Source organism: Delphinus delphis, chromosome 20, assembly GCF_949987515.2.
Source record: "Delphinus delphis chromosome 20, mDelDel1.2, whole genome shotgun sequence".
Classification (NCBI taxonomy): Eukaryota; Metazoa; Chordata; class Mammalia; order Artiodactyla; family Delphinidae; genus Delphinus; species Delphinus delphis.
This window is the reverse complement of record NC_082702.1, coordinates 52,026,857-52,044,759: the sequence shown is the minus strand read 5'-3', so window position 1 is coordinate 52,044,759 and position 17,903 is coordinate 52,026,857. Positions and strand designations below refer to the sequence as shown.

Genomic DNA, 17,903 nt, shown 5'->3' with positions numbered 1-17,903 from the left:
GACAGTGTGAAGTCTTATTGGTTTTGCATAGTATTAAACAAATACTATGCTTTCTGAGATTCCTTGGCCTTTACTCTTTCATTTTTTTTCTGGGCATTCACTTTTCCTTACCTCTGTTGTCATATCCTGCTCAGCCTTTTTTCTGCTTCCTGCGTTTCCTCCCCAGGGTGGGATCTTGTCCTGGAAGGGAACGCTGGAGGGTGGGTTTTGAGAGTTCACAAGGGCTAAACTGCTCCAGCCCTTTTCACACCATCCACGGGCCCCTTTTAACTCACCCACTATTGAAGCAGGCAAAACTCCACCTTAGTTGCTCCACGGCCTGTGGGATCTTCTTGGACCAGGGCTCGAACCCGTGTCCCCTGCACTGGCAGGAGGGTTCTCAACCACGGTACCACCAGGGAAGCCCCAGTCTCAGATTGGCTTGCCAGCCTTCGCCGTGAAGATCTGTTGACTGTGTTGTGTGCTTCAAATGCCCAGTTGCTCCTGTGTGCCTCTTTGCACATAGTAGATGCTCATGCATTACAGTGCTTGTGGTTCCTGAGGATTTGTCCTCACTTGTGCTTTTCAGGTTGCCTTTTTTATCTAGTTTTGTTGTAAGTGTTGTCCATGGCCTTTGTCTTGGTTTACTTATCTGGTTCCTCTGTGTGTGTGTGTCTCTGTGTGTCTCTGGGTGTGTGTGTGTGTGTGTGTGTGTCTCTGTGTGTGTGTCTGTGTGTGTGTGTGGGGGGATTTGGAGAGATCCAAAAATTTGCTTCCACAGCTACAACCATCTTTCCAGAATTTCCCATCATGCACACTTGATTCACAAAGGCTAGAGTTAATCAGTATCTCCTGAGTAGAGTGTACTTAATTTAAACTCCTATTTACACCTTATTGTTTTTCTATTTGGAGAGGTCTCTTATTTTAGAGTAGTGATTGTTTTGTTTTTCAACTTCAGTATGTGTTTAGGTTTGCCATAGGTTGCTCATCATTCCATCCTGTATCCCACTCCTTCTAGGTTTAATTACTTTGTTCCTGAAAAACAAACCTTAGAAGTTCTTTTAGTCAAGGTCTACTAGTTGTAAACTTTTTCGGGGTTTGTCTGAGAATGGCTTAATTTTGTCTTCACCTTGTATTATCTTTGGCTGGGTATAGAGTTCTAGGTTATCATTTTCTCTCATCATTTTGAAGAAATTTTCTTATTGTCTTCTGGCTTATTGTTGTGTAGTCAGTCTAATTGTTGCTTCTTTGAAGCAACTCTTCTTTTTTCTTTAGTTTTTCTTTTTTTTCCCCCCAAATACCAGAAGGCATCATTATTTTTTTATTTTTATTTTTGGACTGCGTTGGGTATTTGTTGCTCTGCATGGGCTTTCTCTAGTTGTGGCGAGTGGGGGCTACTTTTTTGTTGCAGTGTGCGGGCTTCTCATTGTGGTGTCTTCTCTTGTTGCGGAGCACGGGCTCTAGGCACACGGGCTTCATTAGTTGTGGCTCACGGGCTCAGAGTGCAGACTCAGTAGTAGTGAAGCACGGGCTTACTTTCTCCACAGCATGTGGGATCTTCCTGGACTAGGGATCCAACCCGTGTCCCCTGCATTGGAAGGTGGATTCTCATCCACTGTGCCACCAGGAAAGTCCTTCTTTAGTTTTAAGATCCCTTTGTCTTCAGTGCTCTGCAATTTCGTTATGATTTGTCTTAATGTGGATTTTTAAAATCTTGCTTGAGAATTTGTCTGATTCCTGAATATGAGAATTCTTGCCTTTATTTGAAAATTCTCAGCTGCCATTTCTTAGTTTCCTCCATTCTCATTATTTTCTACTTCTAGAGCCCCTATTACATATGTATATCTATGTATGTATGTATGTATGTATGTATGTATGTGTGTGTGTGTGTGTGTGTGTGTGTATATATATATATATATATATATATATAGCCTTTTTATTCCCTTTTCTATTTCTCTTGAACTTTTTCAAATTTTCTATCACTTTACCTCTGTGCTGCCTTCTTGGTAATTTTCTCAAATCTATTTTCCAGTTTATTAGTTAGCTCTTCTGCTTTGTCTCCTTCGCTTATTTATCTATTAAATTTATTTATTTTATTTATATATTATTTTTGTCTGCGTTGGGTCTTCATTGCTGCATGCAGGCTTTCTCTAGTTGCGACAAGCGGGGGCTACTCTTCCTTGCAGTGTGCAGGCTTCTCATTGCAGTGGCTTCTCTTGTTGTGGAGCACGGGCTCTAGGTGCACGGGCTTCACTAGTTGTGGCTCATGGGCTTCAGTAGTTGTGGCTCGTGGACTCTAGAGCGCAGGTTCAGTAGTTGTGGTGCACGGGCTTAGTTGCTTTGCAGCAAGTGGGATCTTCCTGGACCAGGGCTCGAACCCATGTCCCCTGCATTGGCAGGAGGATTCTTAACCACTGAGCCACCAGGGAAGCCCTCCTTCGCTTATTTAAACAACCCATCAAGTTTTTTATTTCAATGACTGATTTTCCCTTTCTAGAAGTTCTATTTGGTACATTTTCAAAATTTACCCATTCTTTTTTCACAAAGCTATTTCATATGTTTTCAATTCTTTATTTTTTTAAAGATAGTTTCCTTTTTAATAGTTTTTATCCAATAGTTCTATTATTTGAAGTTTTTTATATCTAATGCTTCTGTTTGTTTGCTGTCTCTTCCTCATGGTTGATTGTTTCCTTGTGTGTTTTTAATTCCTTTATTGTTAGCATATCTTTAGCAGGGTTTATTTAATTGGACTTCGTACAGTGTAACTTGAGGGTGTATCTCTACTATATTTGCCTCTACTAGGCACCACAGAGGTATTACTGACTCAGAGCCACCTTTTATGCTAATTTTGCTGGTTGGGAATTTCTGGATCACTTGAGTAATGAACATTGCTCACGTTTTGGTAGGGGAAGACTCAAGGTTATGAATTCTAGGTGAAAATTTTTTTTCTGCTCAGAGCCCAAGATGAGTCTTGGCTTTACTCTTGTCTCCCTATACTGGTGAGTGGATGTTTTCTAGTTTCCTTTTCTTAGAGGGGATACCCTTTGGTGGTCCTGGCACTATGTGGTATTCTTACTTCCTACACCACTCCTCATACAGACCCAGTGTCTTCCATCTTTTTTCAGTGTGTGAATTAAAACCTATTTCTAGGTTACTGGAACTGGTCCAGGATGCACAGCACCTCCTGATGCTCGTACCTTTCTGGTTTAACAGTGCTTTCAACCCTCAAGGATTTTCTTTACTTTATTGTGAGCTCAACTGTACCTTAAAAAACTCATTTGAAATATGTGCTCTAGTATTTTAAAATAGCTTTTTAGTAGGAAGGTGTTCAGATGATCTAATCATCCATATTACCAGAAACAGATGTCCCATGCATAAAATTTCACTTGCTCACTGGGAATGGTTGTATTTTAAACAGTTAAAGGAATAATTTCTCATTCCTAGGGGGTGAGTGGAGAGTGAAAGGGGTTGGAAGGAAAGGGGAGATGAGAAGGGCATGGCAAAGAGAGGAGTTGTTAGGGAGCAAGTGTTCTTTTTTTTTTTTTTTTTTTTGCGGTATGCCGGCCTCTCACTGTTGTGGCCTCTCCCGTTGCGGAGCACAGGCTCCGGACACTCAGGCTCAGCGGCCATGGCTCACGGGCCCAGCCGCTCTGCGGCATGTGGGATCTTCCCGGACCGGGGCACGAACCCGTGTCCCCTGCATCGGCAGGCGGACTCTCAACCACTGCGCCACCAGGGAAGCCTGCGAGCATTCTTTTCCAGGTGTCTTCATCGATGTTTGGACTCTTGCTACTTAACTGGTCCATGGATCAGCAGTTTCAGCATCACCTGGGAGGTTTGTTAGAAATGCAGTCTTAGACCCCATTCTAGACCTACCGACTGAGAATCTTTTTTTTTTTTTTTTGGCCTCGCAGAGGGATGTGATCTTTGTTCCCCGACTAGGGATCTAACCCGTGTCCCCTGCAGGGAAGCGTGGAGTCCTAACCACTGGATCACCAGGAAATTCCTGAGAATCTGCATTTTAACAAAATGCCCAGGCGATTTGTATGCACATGAAAATTTGACTTAGACTATTCCTGATCTAACTACTTCCTTAAAATGACTACTTCTTTGACGTTAAAAACCTTCCTCCACTCTTTTTTTTTTTTATTTTTGGCTGTGTTGGGTCTTCGTTGTTGCGCACAGGCTTCCTCTGGTTGCGGTGAGTGGGGGCTACTCTTTTTTTTTAATTTTTTTTTTTTTCGCGGTATGTGGGCCTCTCGCTGTTGTGGCCTCTCCCATTGCGGAGCACAGGCTCCGGATGCACAGGCTCAGCGGCCATGGCTCACGGGTCTAGCCGCTACGTGGCATGTGGGATCTTCCCAGACCGGGGCATGAACCCGTGTCCCCTGCATCGGCTGGCAGACTCTCAACCACTGAGCCACTAGGGAATGGGGGCTACTCTTCGTTGCAGTGCGTGGGCTTCTCATTGCGGTGGCTTCTCTTTGTTGCAGAGCACGGGCTCTAGGCATGTGGGCTTCAGTAGTTGTGGCATGCGGGCTCTGTGGTTCTGGCTCGCGGGTTCTAGAGCACAGGCTCAGTAGTCGTGGCGCACGGGCTTAGTTGCTTTGCAGCATGTGGGATCTTCCCAGACCAGGGCTCGAACCTGTGTTGGCAGGTGGATTCTTAACCACTGCGCCACCAGGGAACTCCCTTTCCTCCACTCTTGTAACTACTTCTCTGGCTTTGTTCTTTTTCTGCAGTTAATTTTTAAGCATTTTTAAGCACTTTCCTGAAATGGCTTTTGTATTGAGGTTTTTGAGAACATTCCTATTGGTGATATATTATATTGCGGAAGTGTTAACGTGAGAGATTGTCATATTGAATATGACAGCAAAATCTTACTTAACTCTGGAGCAAAGCCATTATGAAATTCTCAGAGTATTTGCTTTGTACTCAGCACTGTAGGGTAAAGGACTGAGAAAGTGGAACATTCTGTATAGAGAGCTTTAGACCTGGCTATTTTTTCCTGGAATGTTTGCCCTGTACATGGAGGATTCATATTTGCCAGTATCCCAACAGTGCACAAGGGCTCCCTTTTCTCCACATCCTTACCACACTTATTATCTCCTGTCTTTTTGATGCCATTCTTACAGATGTGAGGTGTTATCTTACTGTGGTTTTTTTGATTTGCATTTCTCTGATGATTACTAATGTTGAGCATCTTTTCAGGTACTTGTTGGCCATCCATATGTCTTCTTTGGAAAAATGCCTATTCATTTCCTTTGCCCATTTTTAAGTTGGTTGTTTTTTTAGCTCTTGAGTTGTAGGAGTTTCTTATGTATTGTGGATATTAACTTCTTATCAGATATATGGTTTGCAAATGTTTTTTTCCATTCTGATTGCCTTTTCATTTTGTTGATTGTTTCTTTTGCTGTGCAGAGATTTGTAGTTCGATGTAGTCCCACTTGTTTATTTTTGCTTTTGCTGCTTATGCTTTCGGTGCCATATGCAAAAAACTGTTGCCAAGACCAGTGCCAAGGAGGTTTTTTCTTATTTTTTTTTCCCTAGGAGCTTTACAGTTTCAGGTCTTATGTTTAAGGTTTTAATCCATTTTGAGTGCATTTTTGTGAGTGGTGTAAGATTAAGAAACCTAAGAAACATAAGAACCAAATGTATGAATCATGTTTTGCTTCTGATGGGAACAAGCCAACTGAAAAACAGACATTTTGGGGGACAGTTGGAGAAATTTGAGTATGATTGGGTTTCAGATGATGTTAAGAGATTGCTGTAATTTTGTTAAGTGTGATAGTGACATTGTGATTACATTTAAAAAGGTGTCTTTGTCAGTTAAATATGCATTATGGTTTTATTCATAGGGGGAGTGATAAGGTGTTTGGGATTTACTTTAAAATACCAGCAAACAAAGTGAGTGTGGGGTTATTAGATGAAACAAGACTGGCCATGAGTGTATAACTGTTGAAATTGAATGGTAGATTCATAAGGGTGTATTATACTTTTCTCTCTTCTTTAATGAATGCTTGAAAATTTCCATAATAAAAAAATTTTTTTAAGAGCCCTAGATGTTTAGAGTCAAGAAGCAATTTCATCTAGAAATATGATTTGTCATAAATACATATTTTTCTGAGGAAAGGAGTCAGTACTGTTGGTTCTTTTTTTCCTAAATACTTAAGATTTGTTTTGAATTTTTTGACTCTGAAAGGTTCTGGGTTTTTCTGCTGAAGACAAAGGGCAGCCTTTCAAAAAAGAGAGATGTTGACTGTGGAAATGCTAGGAGTGGAATAGAAATGTGTTCAAAATATGATATATATGTGCCCACACAGAAACCTACTCATAACTATTTTGAAGGCTTTTTTTTCCCCCCAGGGCCTTATTTTCCATGACAAATTCCCATAAATCCAAAATGTCTATTTCAGACTTTGTTGAGAGTCAGAACACTGCCATGATCAGGAGTTTGGAATCAGACAGACCTATATTCAAATCCCAGCTCTGTCGCCTCTGAGCTGCAGTGATGGAGTGCAAATTTAAATTCTCTGAACCTCGGTTTCTTCAACTGTGAAATGAGACTGTTGTAGTACCTACCGCATAGAATTGTGGTGAGGATCAAATGATCACATTTCACATGTGGTGATCTTGGAATACTGTGAGTATCCATAGAATCCTAGCTTGTATGTATGTGTTAGAAAACTAGAAACCCAAGCACACGGCCTTATGGAGACAGATGCCTCTTGTCTGTCTTTATAACCCCATCTCAATTGTGATACATAACTTCCTGTGTCAGTGTAAGGAATTCACTCCTCTGAAGTGAATTTGTACTGCTGTTTTTGGAGTTGACCACTCAGAAGTGCAATTCCATATATTTGTCTCATTTTCCTTTGGACTTGATTTGTCTTCTCAACTTTCCCCAGGGGAAGAGAGTGATATGTGAAAAACAGGCTTAAGGACCATTTGATTAACTGAGGAGAGCACTGCTAGATACCACCCGGGCTACAGAGGTTAGCAAGACCCCACCTGTGTCCTCAAGAAGGCCTGGGACATATCTCTGTGTGTTCGGGGAAGAAGGAAGAAGGAGGTGGTGGTGTGAAAGGCAAGTTTCAGAGTCAGAATTTTTCACTGGAATCTTGACTTCCTTGCATATCTTTGGCAGGTTATCTCTCCTTATGCCATAGAACCCCAATTTTCTCAGTTATAAAATGGAGTTCTCTGCTTCACCAGTTGTTGGGTGGATCAAAGGAGACTCTGGCATTGCTTTTGAACTATGCAGGGCCATGCAAATATTCGTTGATATTTTCTAGAGAGAGTGTGTCAGACATCTCTTGGCATCCCAACAGGCATCAGAACACGCAGGGAGTGGCCCCTGAATGCTCTGTAGACTCTCCTGGAGCATGAGCTGGGTCTAGGGATGCTCTGAAGGAGAGTCTAGCCCCCACTGTCTTATACTCGGCCTCCCTGTGCTGCTCCTGGGCCCAGACAAGGGAGTTTCCCAGGATGTGTTCCTTGACCCATGTTGCAGTGTCCCTCAGAGCATACAGGAAAGCCCTACTCAGCAAGGAGAAGGTATGAGCAGTCACAGCCCCTAGGGTCACTCTGCACCTTCATTCAAATCCTTATGGGATCCCCAGGGCATGCAGGCCAGTGTACAAGGTGTCGGGAACATAGCATGAACCAACAGACATGGTGCTTATAAGTTCAGTGAGTAGTCTACTGGGTGTTCCGTGTGTCGGCCCAGCATTGTCCAGTAGAATTTCCTATAATAATGGAAATATTTATGTAATATCTGTGCTGTGCAACTCAGTAGCCTGTAGCCACATGTGAGTGTAGGACTGTTGAAATGTGGCTTGTGTGATTGAGGGACTGAATTTTAAATTTCATTTAATTAATTTAAACTTAAACAGCCACGTGTGGCCAGTGGCTACCATATTGGACAGCATTGTACAGCGCTGGAAACATTCTGAGAAAATTAGGAGGGTACCCATGCAGGCCGAAGGCTTGACCTCCCTTCGTAAGAAAGAGCTGTGAGACTCAGAAGACCTGGTTTTAGCTCTGCCTCCCACTATGTGTGGTTTTTGTCATAGTACTTGGTACTTGGTACTTGGTACTCTGTTGACATGGTACATGGTACTCTGTTGAGTCTCCTGATCTGTAAAACAGGAACAGAGGGATTGGATTAAATTCTTTCCAGTGCTACATTCTTGACTCTGTTACTATTGGCCTTTTATTTGCATGGTGTATTAGTGTACTATGGCCTCTGTAACAAAATGCCATGGACATTGTGGCCTAAAACAACAGAAGTTTATTTTCTTAGTTTTGGAGGCCAGAATTCCAAAATCGGTTTCATTGTGTCCAAGTCATGGTGTCGGCAGGACTGTGTTCCCACTGAAGGCTCCAGGGGAAAATCAGCTTCTGGTGGCTGCTGGCATTCCTTGGCTGGTGGCTGCATCACTCCAATCTCTACCTCCGTGGCCACAGGTTCTTATCTTCTTTGTTTGATCTCCCTCTGCCTCCTTATAAAGATACTTGTGATGGCATTTAGGGCCCACCAGATAATCCAGGCTAATCTCCCCATCTCAAGATCTTTAATCACGTCTCAAAGACCCCTTTGCCATATAAGGTCACATTTACAGGTTCCAGGTATGAGGACCCGATGTCTTTGGGGGCCATTATTCAGCCTCCTACACACAGTAATATTTAATGATGTGGATTCGCTTCAAATCAAATACCGTGGCTGTGTAACTGGATGTGTGAAAGTTGCCGCCTGCCCACATGCTCTCCTGGGGAGAATTGTCTCAGCTTTCTGAATAGGGACTTGAGTTTGATATAAAATACCCTTTCCTGCTCCTACCTTGATTTGTTTATGCCAGAGCATCTTTACCAAAAGATTGATTAACTCATGAATATGCCCCAATTCATATACTTCCAATATTGAAATATTCCCCATATCACCAGCAGTCTCCAATGTGTGTGGAAGGGGGCTTTGACTGGGATTTGAGTCAAGAAACCAAACTGTATTGCATGGGAGTGAAAGGAGAGAGCATTTGTTGGATCAGCTGGGTAAGTGATGTTTCTCTAGTGGCATACTCATAAATTTGAAAATATAAAGGATTGGCCCCGACACAGCCCGAGAACAGCTTGTAACTGATTTGGAATGTCATGTTTTACTGTTACTTAATCAAATCTGAGAGCAGTGGTTGGAGAAGTGGGTTCTGTAAATATTGCTCTGAAGCTTTCACATTTCGACAGAGAACAGATGCCAAGTGTTTTCATTATTATCGATGTTCGAAGTTATTGGAATCAACCACAGATATACTCCTTGGAACAGCAATTGCCTGGGGTGGGGAAAAGGTGGGGGAAGAACAATGAATTTGTAAAGTTTGAATGAAGAATAAGTTGGCTTAATTTTTTTTTTGGCAAAAGAGGCCTAAAAGTGAAATATTTATCATCACAGAGATAGAGAAGCACAATTATCATTTAACATGAGTCACAACCTTGTGTTGTTCAACAGGAGATGAAATGACTTAGAGGCGGAATAAAACTACTTCATTTGTGTCTCTTAAGAACACAGAGTTCTGTTGGTCTGCTTGAGTGCTTGGGTTAAACAAGCGGAGAAGTATCTCTTCTGTTCCCCCAGGTGATCAGTGGCTTTGTTACTGGCCATCCATCTGAGGTTGCTTTTCAGATAATTAATAACGATGGTGATAATAATAATAATAACAATGTGTTTCTTAAGTGCCAGACACTGTGCTTTACTTGCATGATCTCATTTAATCCTCACGTTGCCCTGTAGGATAAGTATCCTTATCCCCATTTCATAGATGAGGATAATAAGGCTCGGAGAAGTTTGGTAATTCTCAGCTACTAGGCATCACGGCTGAGGTTTGAGCCCAGCTCTTAGTCACTTGCCCTCTCCTCTCTGATGAGATGGGCTTGGGAATTCCCTTAACTTTCTCTCAAAAGCCCATGGAACTAACCTGGCAAATTTTGCCCTGCGCTGTTCATTCGTGGTCACTGTCGTTGGTGTGGCGTTCGGGGGGTGTGGATTACTGTGCATGAGGTTTTAGCTGCTTTGTAAAGTCTGAGCATTTATGCTTTTTTTTTTTTTTTCCTGTGACTCTATCTCTTCACTCGTGCCCACCCCCCTACCAACCAACACATTTCTAAATGGGAGAGGAGACAGGATTCAATAGCTTCCAGGGATAGAGAACAAAATCTTTTCCCCACATCGAAAGAAAATCTCACTGACTCCCTGACAGGGAGGATATTTTCCCTTCAGATTCCTGTCTGTTTCTGACTGATGAGTTAACACCCTGGTTTTCAAAGTGTACTCGTAGCAAGCGCTGGAGTTCTGTGGGCTGGTGCCATAGAATACTGCGTTCACACATGCCTCCTTCCACTTAGCAGGTATTTATGGGGCTCCCGCTATGCCAGGCCCTGGGCCAGGTGTTGGGGACACACTTGTCCTCAGCCTCCCAGAGCCTGCAGAGTTTTCAACGAGAGCGCTATGGGCGTTTTAGGCCAGATAGTTCCTCACTGCGGGTCTGTGCTGCTCATTGCAGGCCGTTCAGCATCCCTGGCCCTGACCCACTAAATTCCCAAGCAGGGAGACAGCTGAAAATGCCACCACACATTTCCATATGCCTCCAGAGGGCGCCGCTGCCCCGGTTGAGAACCACGGCAGGGGAGACGGATTTGGAACGAACAGAAAAATTTGGTTGCACGTCTTGGGTGTGGTGCACACTTGTCTTTGCCAGGATGGTTGCCTTCCTCCTCTTCCTTCATCCCCGTCTCCATGTGCTCCCACCCACCTCCCTGCTCCCATCTCCACCAAAGGGTAAACCCGATGGACCTGAATGGCTGAGCCTGAGCCAGAGGCAGAGGGAGACCCTGGCCAGGAGGCGTAATGAGGGGCTAAGTGACCCTGAGCACTGTGGGGGTGGGGGGGAGGACTCCTGATAAAACTTGTTGGCAACCTGAGGGCACAGGTAAAGGCATCCTTTCCCCATCCTCCAGATCCCGTGTGCATGCTGGTTGAGCCCACAGCAAGGTTCTCCCAGTCACCAGACTGTACCCTCCCACCTTCCCTCCTTACTGTTAACAGCACAGCAAAGGATTTACACAGAGAAGAAGAATGAGGCCAGGACCCCGCACTCAAAAAGCTCCGCATCTGGCCCAGCTCTCCCTCGTGAAACTTAACAAGTGCTGAGCGTCGTCTGGTGTCTGGGAGTGAATGAAGTAAACACATTCTTGGCCTATGGGGAGTTTGGAGATTAGCAAGAGCGACAGACCATTTAAAGATGATTTACAAGACCAGCCCATTTCAAAGTGGGACTCGGCATGTCGTTGGCAAGAGTGTGGAGGGGCAGAATCCTCACGCACAGCTGGTGGAGATATAACTTGGTACAGCCTCTACTGAGAACAACGAAAGCTAAAGATGCACATACCTTATGACTCAATGATACCAATCTTACTCATATACCCAAAAGAAACTCCCCTAGGAATATACAGTCATGTGCTGATGAGCATGTTCACAGCAGCTTTCTTTGCAGCAGTTAAAGAAAAAAAAAGCATCATCCTAAATGGTGAACAGGAGAATGAATGAATACGTTCGTACGTTGGAATGCATCTGTGAAAATGTGTGAACTGAAACTTCACATATGCCTGTGGACATGTCTCACTAATCGGATCATGAACAATGAAAGCAAGTTGCAGAATAGCGTGTACAGTAGGATCCCATTTGTATTAAGTTTAAAAACACACAAAAGAATGCAACATATTGGCTAGGCGTACAAGCGTATATAATAAAAATAGAACGAAATACACGGGAATGATAAGCCCTAAATTTAAATTAGCAGGCAACTTTAAGGAGGAAGAAGGGAGTGTAATTGTTCACGGGACTGCAGGAATCTTCAGCCATGGCTGTATTTTATATTTTAAGGTGGGTGGGATGGTGGGCACATTAGTATTGTTGCATTATCATTTATATTCAAGGCCCACCCATCATGTGTTCCCCTCTGTTCTTCCTGACAGAACCTCCATTTTGTTTAGGGCTCCACCCTCCCTTCATGCATCCTACTGGGGCCTCGGAGAAGCTGACCCACCCTTAGGTTTGGGTTGCATGGACTCATTAGTTTAAGGACCCATCACTCTTACCAGCAGTTGGTTCAGAAAAGGGCATGTGGTCCAATTGTGTTCAATTAAACTTGGCAAGGTTTGCTGAAGTGTTCAGGGAAGCACCTTTTCTAAGGAGAGAGCTACAGGAAGCCTCTCTCTGTCTCTGGACTCTCTTCCTGGACCCCGAAGAGGAAGCATGTAGCTCTGCTTGCCAACAGTGAGGGGAACAGCCTTAAAAAGTAAGCAACACTGTATATGGCAGAGTGGAGAGATGATTAAATCTGCTGATGGTATCACGCTGGCTCTGAAGCCCGCCCCACTTTTGCTTTTCCAGAAGGGGAGCCAGTAAATGTTCTTGAGGTTTGAGCTACTTTGGTCTGGGCTTTCCACTTGTCTTGCCGCCAAAAGCATTCTCTCTGTACCACATAGGCTGTGGAAGCACATAGCAATTGTTTCTTAATTTACTCAATTTTAAGCTTTTCCCCTATTTGTACTATAAACATTTGTAGTAGTAACAAGGGTTAGCCATTGAGGAAACCCATGAACAAGAAGAAAAGAAAATATTAATGGAAAAGATCTTGAAGACTTTAGTGTGGTTGTCCTTTTCTGAGAACGTGTGTTAGTTTCCCATGTCTGCTGTAACAAATTACTGCAAAGTAGGTGTCTTAAAACAACAGAATCTATTCTCTCACAGTTTTGGGGTCCAGAAATCTGAAATAAAAATGTTGGCAGGGCTGCGCTTCCTCCAAAGGCTCTGGGGGGGATTCTGTTCCTTGACTCTTCCAGCTTCTGGTGGCTGTTGGCATCATTCCAATACCTACCTCCACCTTCACATAGTCTCCTCCTCGTGTCTCTCCACTTCTGTTTCTTATAAGGACACTTGCCACTGGATTTAGGGCCACCTGGATACTCAGGATGGTCTTATCTCAAGATCTTTAGGTGAATTACATCTGCAAAGACAAATTTCCCAAATAAGGTCATACTTGCAGGTTTGGGGAGTTAGGGCATAGATATAGCTTTTTTTTTTGGTGCCAACATTTGACCCACTACAACGTGGTTGCTCTTCGTTGTGATTTTACAGTGCAAACAGATAACACGGTTTTAATTTTCAACCTAAAAAGTGGTTCCTGATTCATAAAAATAGGAATACATAGGTCAGTACTTACTTGTGCTCCACAGAAAGCATTAAAATTTCTCTTATCCAAGTTGGATAACTCCTTAGTTAACATCTGAGAGTTTTGGTTTTTTTTTTCTTCTTCTAGATTTTAACAGAGGAAATGAAGTTGTGTGATGTAAATGTTGGACCGCATGTTCTTGACAGTGTAAGTTCCTGGCTCCCTGGGAGACAGATGGTGTTCAGCCTCAGATACGTCCCAGGACAAATTAGACAAAGAGGCCCAGCATCACATACAGGTTAGCCAGAAAGGAAAAGTATGAATAAAGTCGTCAGAGAGCAGATGAGTATGAGAAGGGAAAAACTCAAAACACGTTTTGAGGCCATTTGATCTCCTCTGAGAGGTGGTAGATAAATCCCAGAGAGACAGCTGTGGAAGTTGGAAAGGAAGGAAAGGACTTTTGGACTTGGAATCAGATAGACCTGATTCATGTTGCTGACATGTTTCCATATGATCTTGGGGAAGTAATGTGCTCTCCCTGGATCTGTTTTATCTCCCATAAAACTTAAGAAAATTGCACTTCCCGACACAAGTTTATTTTGTAAAATAATGGGGATAATGATGCATACCTCTGAGGGTTGTTATGAGGATAAACTGATTTGTCCTCTGCAAGAGAACCTTGCCCGTAGTGAGGACTCACGACATGTCTGTTGAATGAGAATCTGAACTAGAAACATCTTCAGTGAGTGGCAGGTTGGGAACACCTACAGTGTGGGCGTGTTACCATAGTTCTTCAGATTCATCAATTTCTACAAGACTTCAAGTAGAAATAGAAAGGCCGAGGTAAACACACTGGACTTGGGTTTCTAGCCATGATGGAGTAACTGGTGTGGATTAACCCTCCCCCCACAAACAACTATAAATACACGGGGCAACTTTTGTCAGACAGTGGGCGACAAGTAGAGCAATAACGTGATCCCTGAGAGATGGGAAACTCAAGAGTTGAGTCCTGTAATCATCCAGCACCCAGTCTGGGGACAATATTCTGGCTGTGGCATAAAGAATCAGAATTTGAGCAGAGCACAGCTGTCCCACTGACTGAAGGAGGCAGAGATCAGAGTTCAGGGCAAGTGAAGAAGTAGAATCCATGGGGCAGGATGTTACAGAAGAGGGCTCTCTGTACAGGAGGACCCCCTCTCTGCGGGTCCCCTTTTAGTCTCTAGTGGCCTAGAGACACATGTGCAAACAAGACCACCTGAGGCTCACAGAGAAGGGCAGCCATAGGGTTGAGAGAAGAATATAGGTCCTAGAGGATGAGCAGTGCTGGGGATCATTGGATTTTTGGTCCTGCCACAGTGGAGAGATATCATTAATGGCTTGTGACTACGCTGGCATCCAGCTGAGATGCTAGAAAGGCCACACCTTAGGAGGCAAGTCTGTCTTAGAGCAGGGTTCCCAACCTTGGTATTACTGACGTTTCGGACCAGAGAGTTCTTTGTTGTGGGAGCTGTCCTAGGCATTGTAGGATACTGAGCGGCATCCCTGGACCCCACCCACTAGATGCCAGGAATGCTCCACCACCTTGAGACAACCAAACATGTCTCCAGACATTACCAAGTGTCCCCTAGGGGCAGAATCACCCTAGTTGAGAACAATACCCTAGGGTAAGACCTACTTTGTACCTTCCCTAACAAACCCAAAATGGTATCGTGACAAGATTTGCAGTTGAGGCAGAGTTTGGAAGTTGAGTCCTACCAAGTTGCAGAGGCTGGGCTTCCCGCAGATCCACACTAATATCGTAAAACTAAACCTGCACTAGTTCAAGGTGGCTTGCCAGTAACTGAACAGCGGAACAGTGTGAGCTGGATTTAGTGACTGACTTCTGATGATTGGATTATGGTGGAAGTGCTGGTGAGTGATTTCCAAGGCTGGGTCATAAAAGGCCTTGTGGCTTCCTGCTTGCTCTCTCTCCCTGATCACTCATTCTGGGGAAGCCAGCTGCCATGTTGTGAAGACACACAGGCAGCCCTGGGGAGAGCCCTTTAGGCGAGGAACTGAGGCCTCCCGCCCACAGCCATATGAGTGAGCTATCTCGAAAGAGGGCCTTCCAGTCCATCAAGGCTTCAGAGGACTTTAGCCCTGGCTGATATCTTAACAGGACCCTCACTAGAGACCTTGAGCTAGAATAGCCCAGCTAAGCCTCTCCCAAATTCCTGACCCATAGTAACGGTGAGATGATAAATCTTTATTGTTTTGAGTGGCTAAATTTTGGGATAATTAATTATGCAGCAATAGGTAACTAATTCAGTCCCTTTCCTTGGTGGATCTCAGTTACCACCTCTCTCACAGCTCCAAAATCTCTCATCCTATTTCTTATTTTTCACTCTTTTCAAAATTTTAACAAATACACTTAATTGTTCAGGACCAATTCTTCCCTTCTCTCTCTCTCTGTCCCTCCCTCTCTCCCTCTGTCTGTTTTTCTGTCTCTGTTTCTTCTTTCTAAAAAAATATTTATTTACTTGTTTTTATTTGGTTGCACCAGGTCTTAGTTGCAGCTTGCCAGCTCCTTAGTTGCGGCACGTGGGCTCCTTAGTTGTGGCATGCAAACTGTTAGTTGTGGCATGCATGTGGGATCTAGTTCCCTGACCGGGAATTGAACCCGGGCCCCCTGCATTGTGAGTACGGAGTCTTAACCACTGCACCACCAGGGAAGTCCCTCTCTTCATAATTGTTTGCTTGATTTTGGTTTTGTTCTGTTTAGCTTTTTTCCATTACAAATTCTCATCCCCATTTCTCTGGTTCTTCTCCCACTGATGAGCCAGATTTCCCGCATAAGACCCAAGAGTAGAGGAGAGTGTGGAGAAAGGGAAGAAGGAGGAAATGTTGACCAAGTAATGCCAGCCTCTCTTCAATAGGAGAAGAAAGGGGAAAGCTATGAACACACATATATCAATTATTTTTGTCCCTATTATATTAGTACTTATAACCAAAGTTTGTTATTTGCTTGATATATGTCGGGTACAGTGCTAGGAGCTTTAGGTGTGTGTGTTTAATCCTAAAAACACATTCCAATGAGGTAGATGCTATTATTATCCTATTTTTCAAGAAGAAAATTGAGGCACAGAGAAATTAAATTAGTTGTCCACAGTCACAGAGCTGTCAAGCAGCAGGGGCAAGGTTTAAAGGTCTGTATAACTCAGAAGGACATGGCTGAAGTTGCCATGCAAGTTACATCAAATTGGGCTGACATTGGTTCAAACTCAATTTTTTTATAATTAAAAAAATTTTTTTTTTAATTTTTGGCTGCGTCGGGTCTTAGTTGCTGCACGCGGGCTTTCTCTAGTTGCGGCGAGCGGGGTCTTCTCTTCGTTGCGGTGCACGGGCTTCTCATTGCGGTGTCTTCTCTTGTCGCAGAGCATGGGCTCTGGGCGCTCGGGCTTCAGTAGTTGTGGCTCACGGGCTCTAGAGCGCAGGCTCAGTAGTTGTGGCCCATGGGCTTTGTTGCTCAGTGGCATGTGGGATCTTCCCGGACCAGGGATCAAACCCATGTCCCCTGTGCTGGCAGGTGGATTCTTCACCACTGTGCCGCCGGGGAAGTCCCTCAAACTCATATTTAACTTTTATAAAACCACAGGGCTGATTCAGTGCTGGGTAAGACATTTGTAAGCCCATATTGCTTAATCTCCCTTCTTGGACCAGAAGGAAATCCATGATCTCCAACTTATACAGAACAGGTGGCCATTCTCTTTCTTCAACCTTAGATGGCATCTAAGTCGAAAATTCCTGGAACGTAGGTTTTGGAAGTGAAGCCTAGTTTGTACACATATAGAACCTAAGGAAGAAGATTATCCTGATCACCACCTTTCTGTTTGTCAGTCATTCCAGTCGGTGGCAGGACCATTTGTCCCACAGGATTGAAATTACTCAGCCCCGGTGCGTCATCTGACGTGCAAACCTTCCTCAACTTTGTGAGGTTTGACATTGAAAAGCAGTTGCGTCTGCTGCCCATGCTGTTTTCCATTTCAGCAAGGGTATAAAAATGAGCAATTAAGAAAGTAGCATAATAACGCAATAGAAAACAGAAGGGGAAATTACTCATAACCCAATGCCTTGAGACAATGATTATTCTTATGACACATTCATGAGGCATCCCTTGGACCATTGTGTTCTGGCCTTTTGTGAGCCCTCTGTTTGGGTTCCAGATGTCAAAAGCGATATGGGAACATATGTATATGTATAACTGATTCACTTTTTCATAAAGCAGAAACTAACACACCATTGTAAAGCAGTTATACTCGAATAAAGATGTTAAAGAAAAAAAAAAAAGCTTAGCTCTCAAGACTCTTTGTTTCTGCCACTGAAATCTGGACTGTCTGCAGCTGAGACTGTCTTTGCTCAACTCCCAGAAGTCTGGGAGCTTTGAGTCTCCTCCCATCAGCCCTGCTGGAAGGCTCCCTGTGATGAAAGGTAGATTTGTCAGGTCTTCTGTTACTCTCGCACACGCTCATTTCTTGGTATAACTGATTGCGTTATTGTTTTCAACCATCTTCTTCCTCCTGGTGAAGGTATTATACATCCACACCCTTTGCCACGTGACTTCCAGGAATGATGCCAATGAGTGGAATGTATTTTTTCCTGGAGTTATTCCAGTGGGTGGACTGTATCGACAGGCTTGGCCATGTGACTTGCTTTGGCTAGTGG

General features: G+C 43.8%; 1 non-coding gene across 1 annotated transcript; it reads right to left on the bottom strand.

Annotated features, from left to right (window-relative positions):
- Positions 1-15,840: 15,840 nt before the first annotated feature.
- Positions 15,841-15,913, bottom strand: TRNAV-CAC (transfer RNA valine (anticodon CAC)). Its single transcript has one exon. It is a non-coding gene; the product is annotated as a tRNA-Val (tRNA).
- Between the last annotated feature and the right edge of the window lie 1,990 nt (positions 15,914-17,903).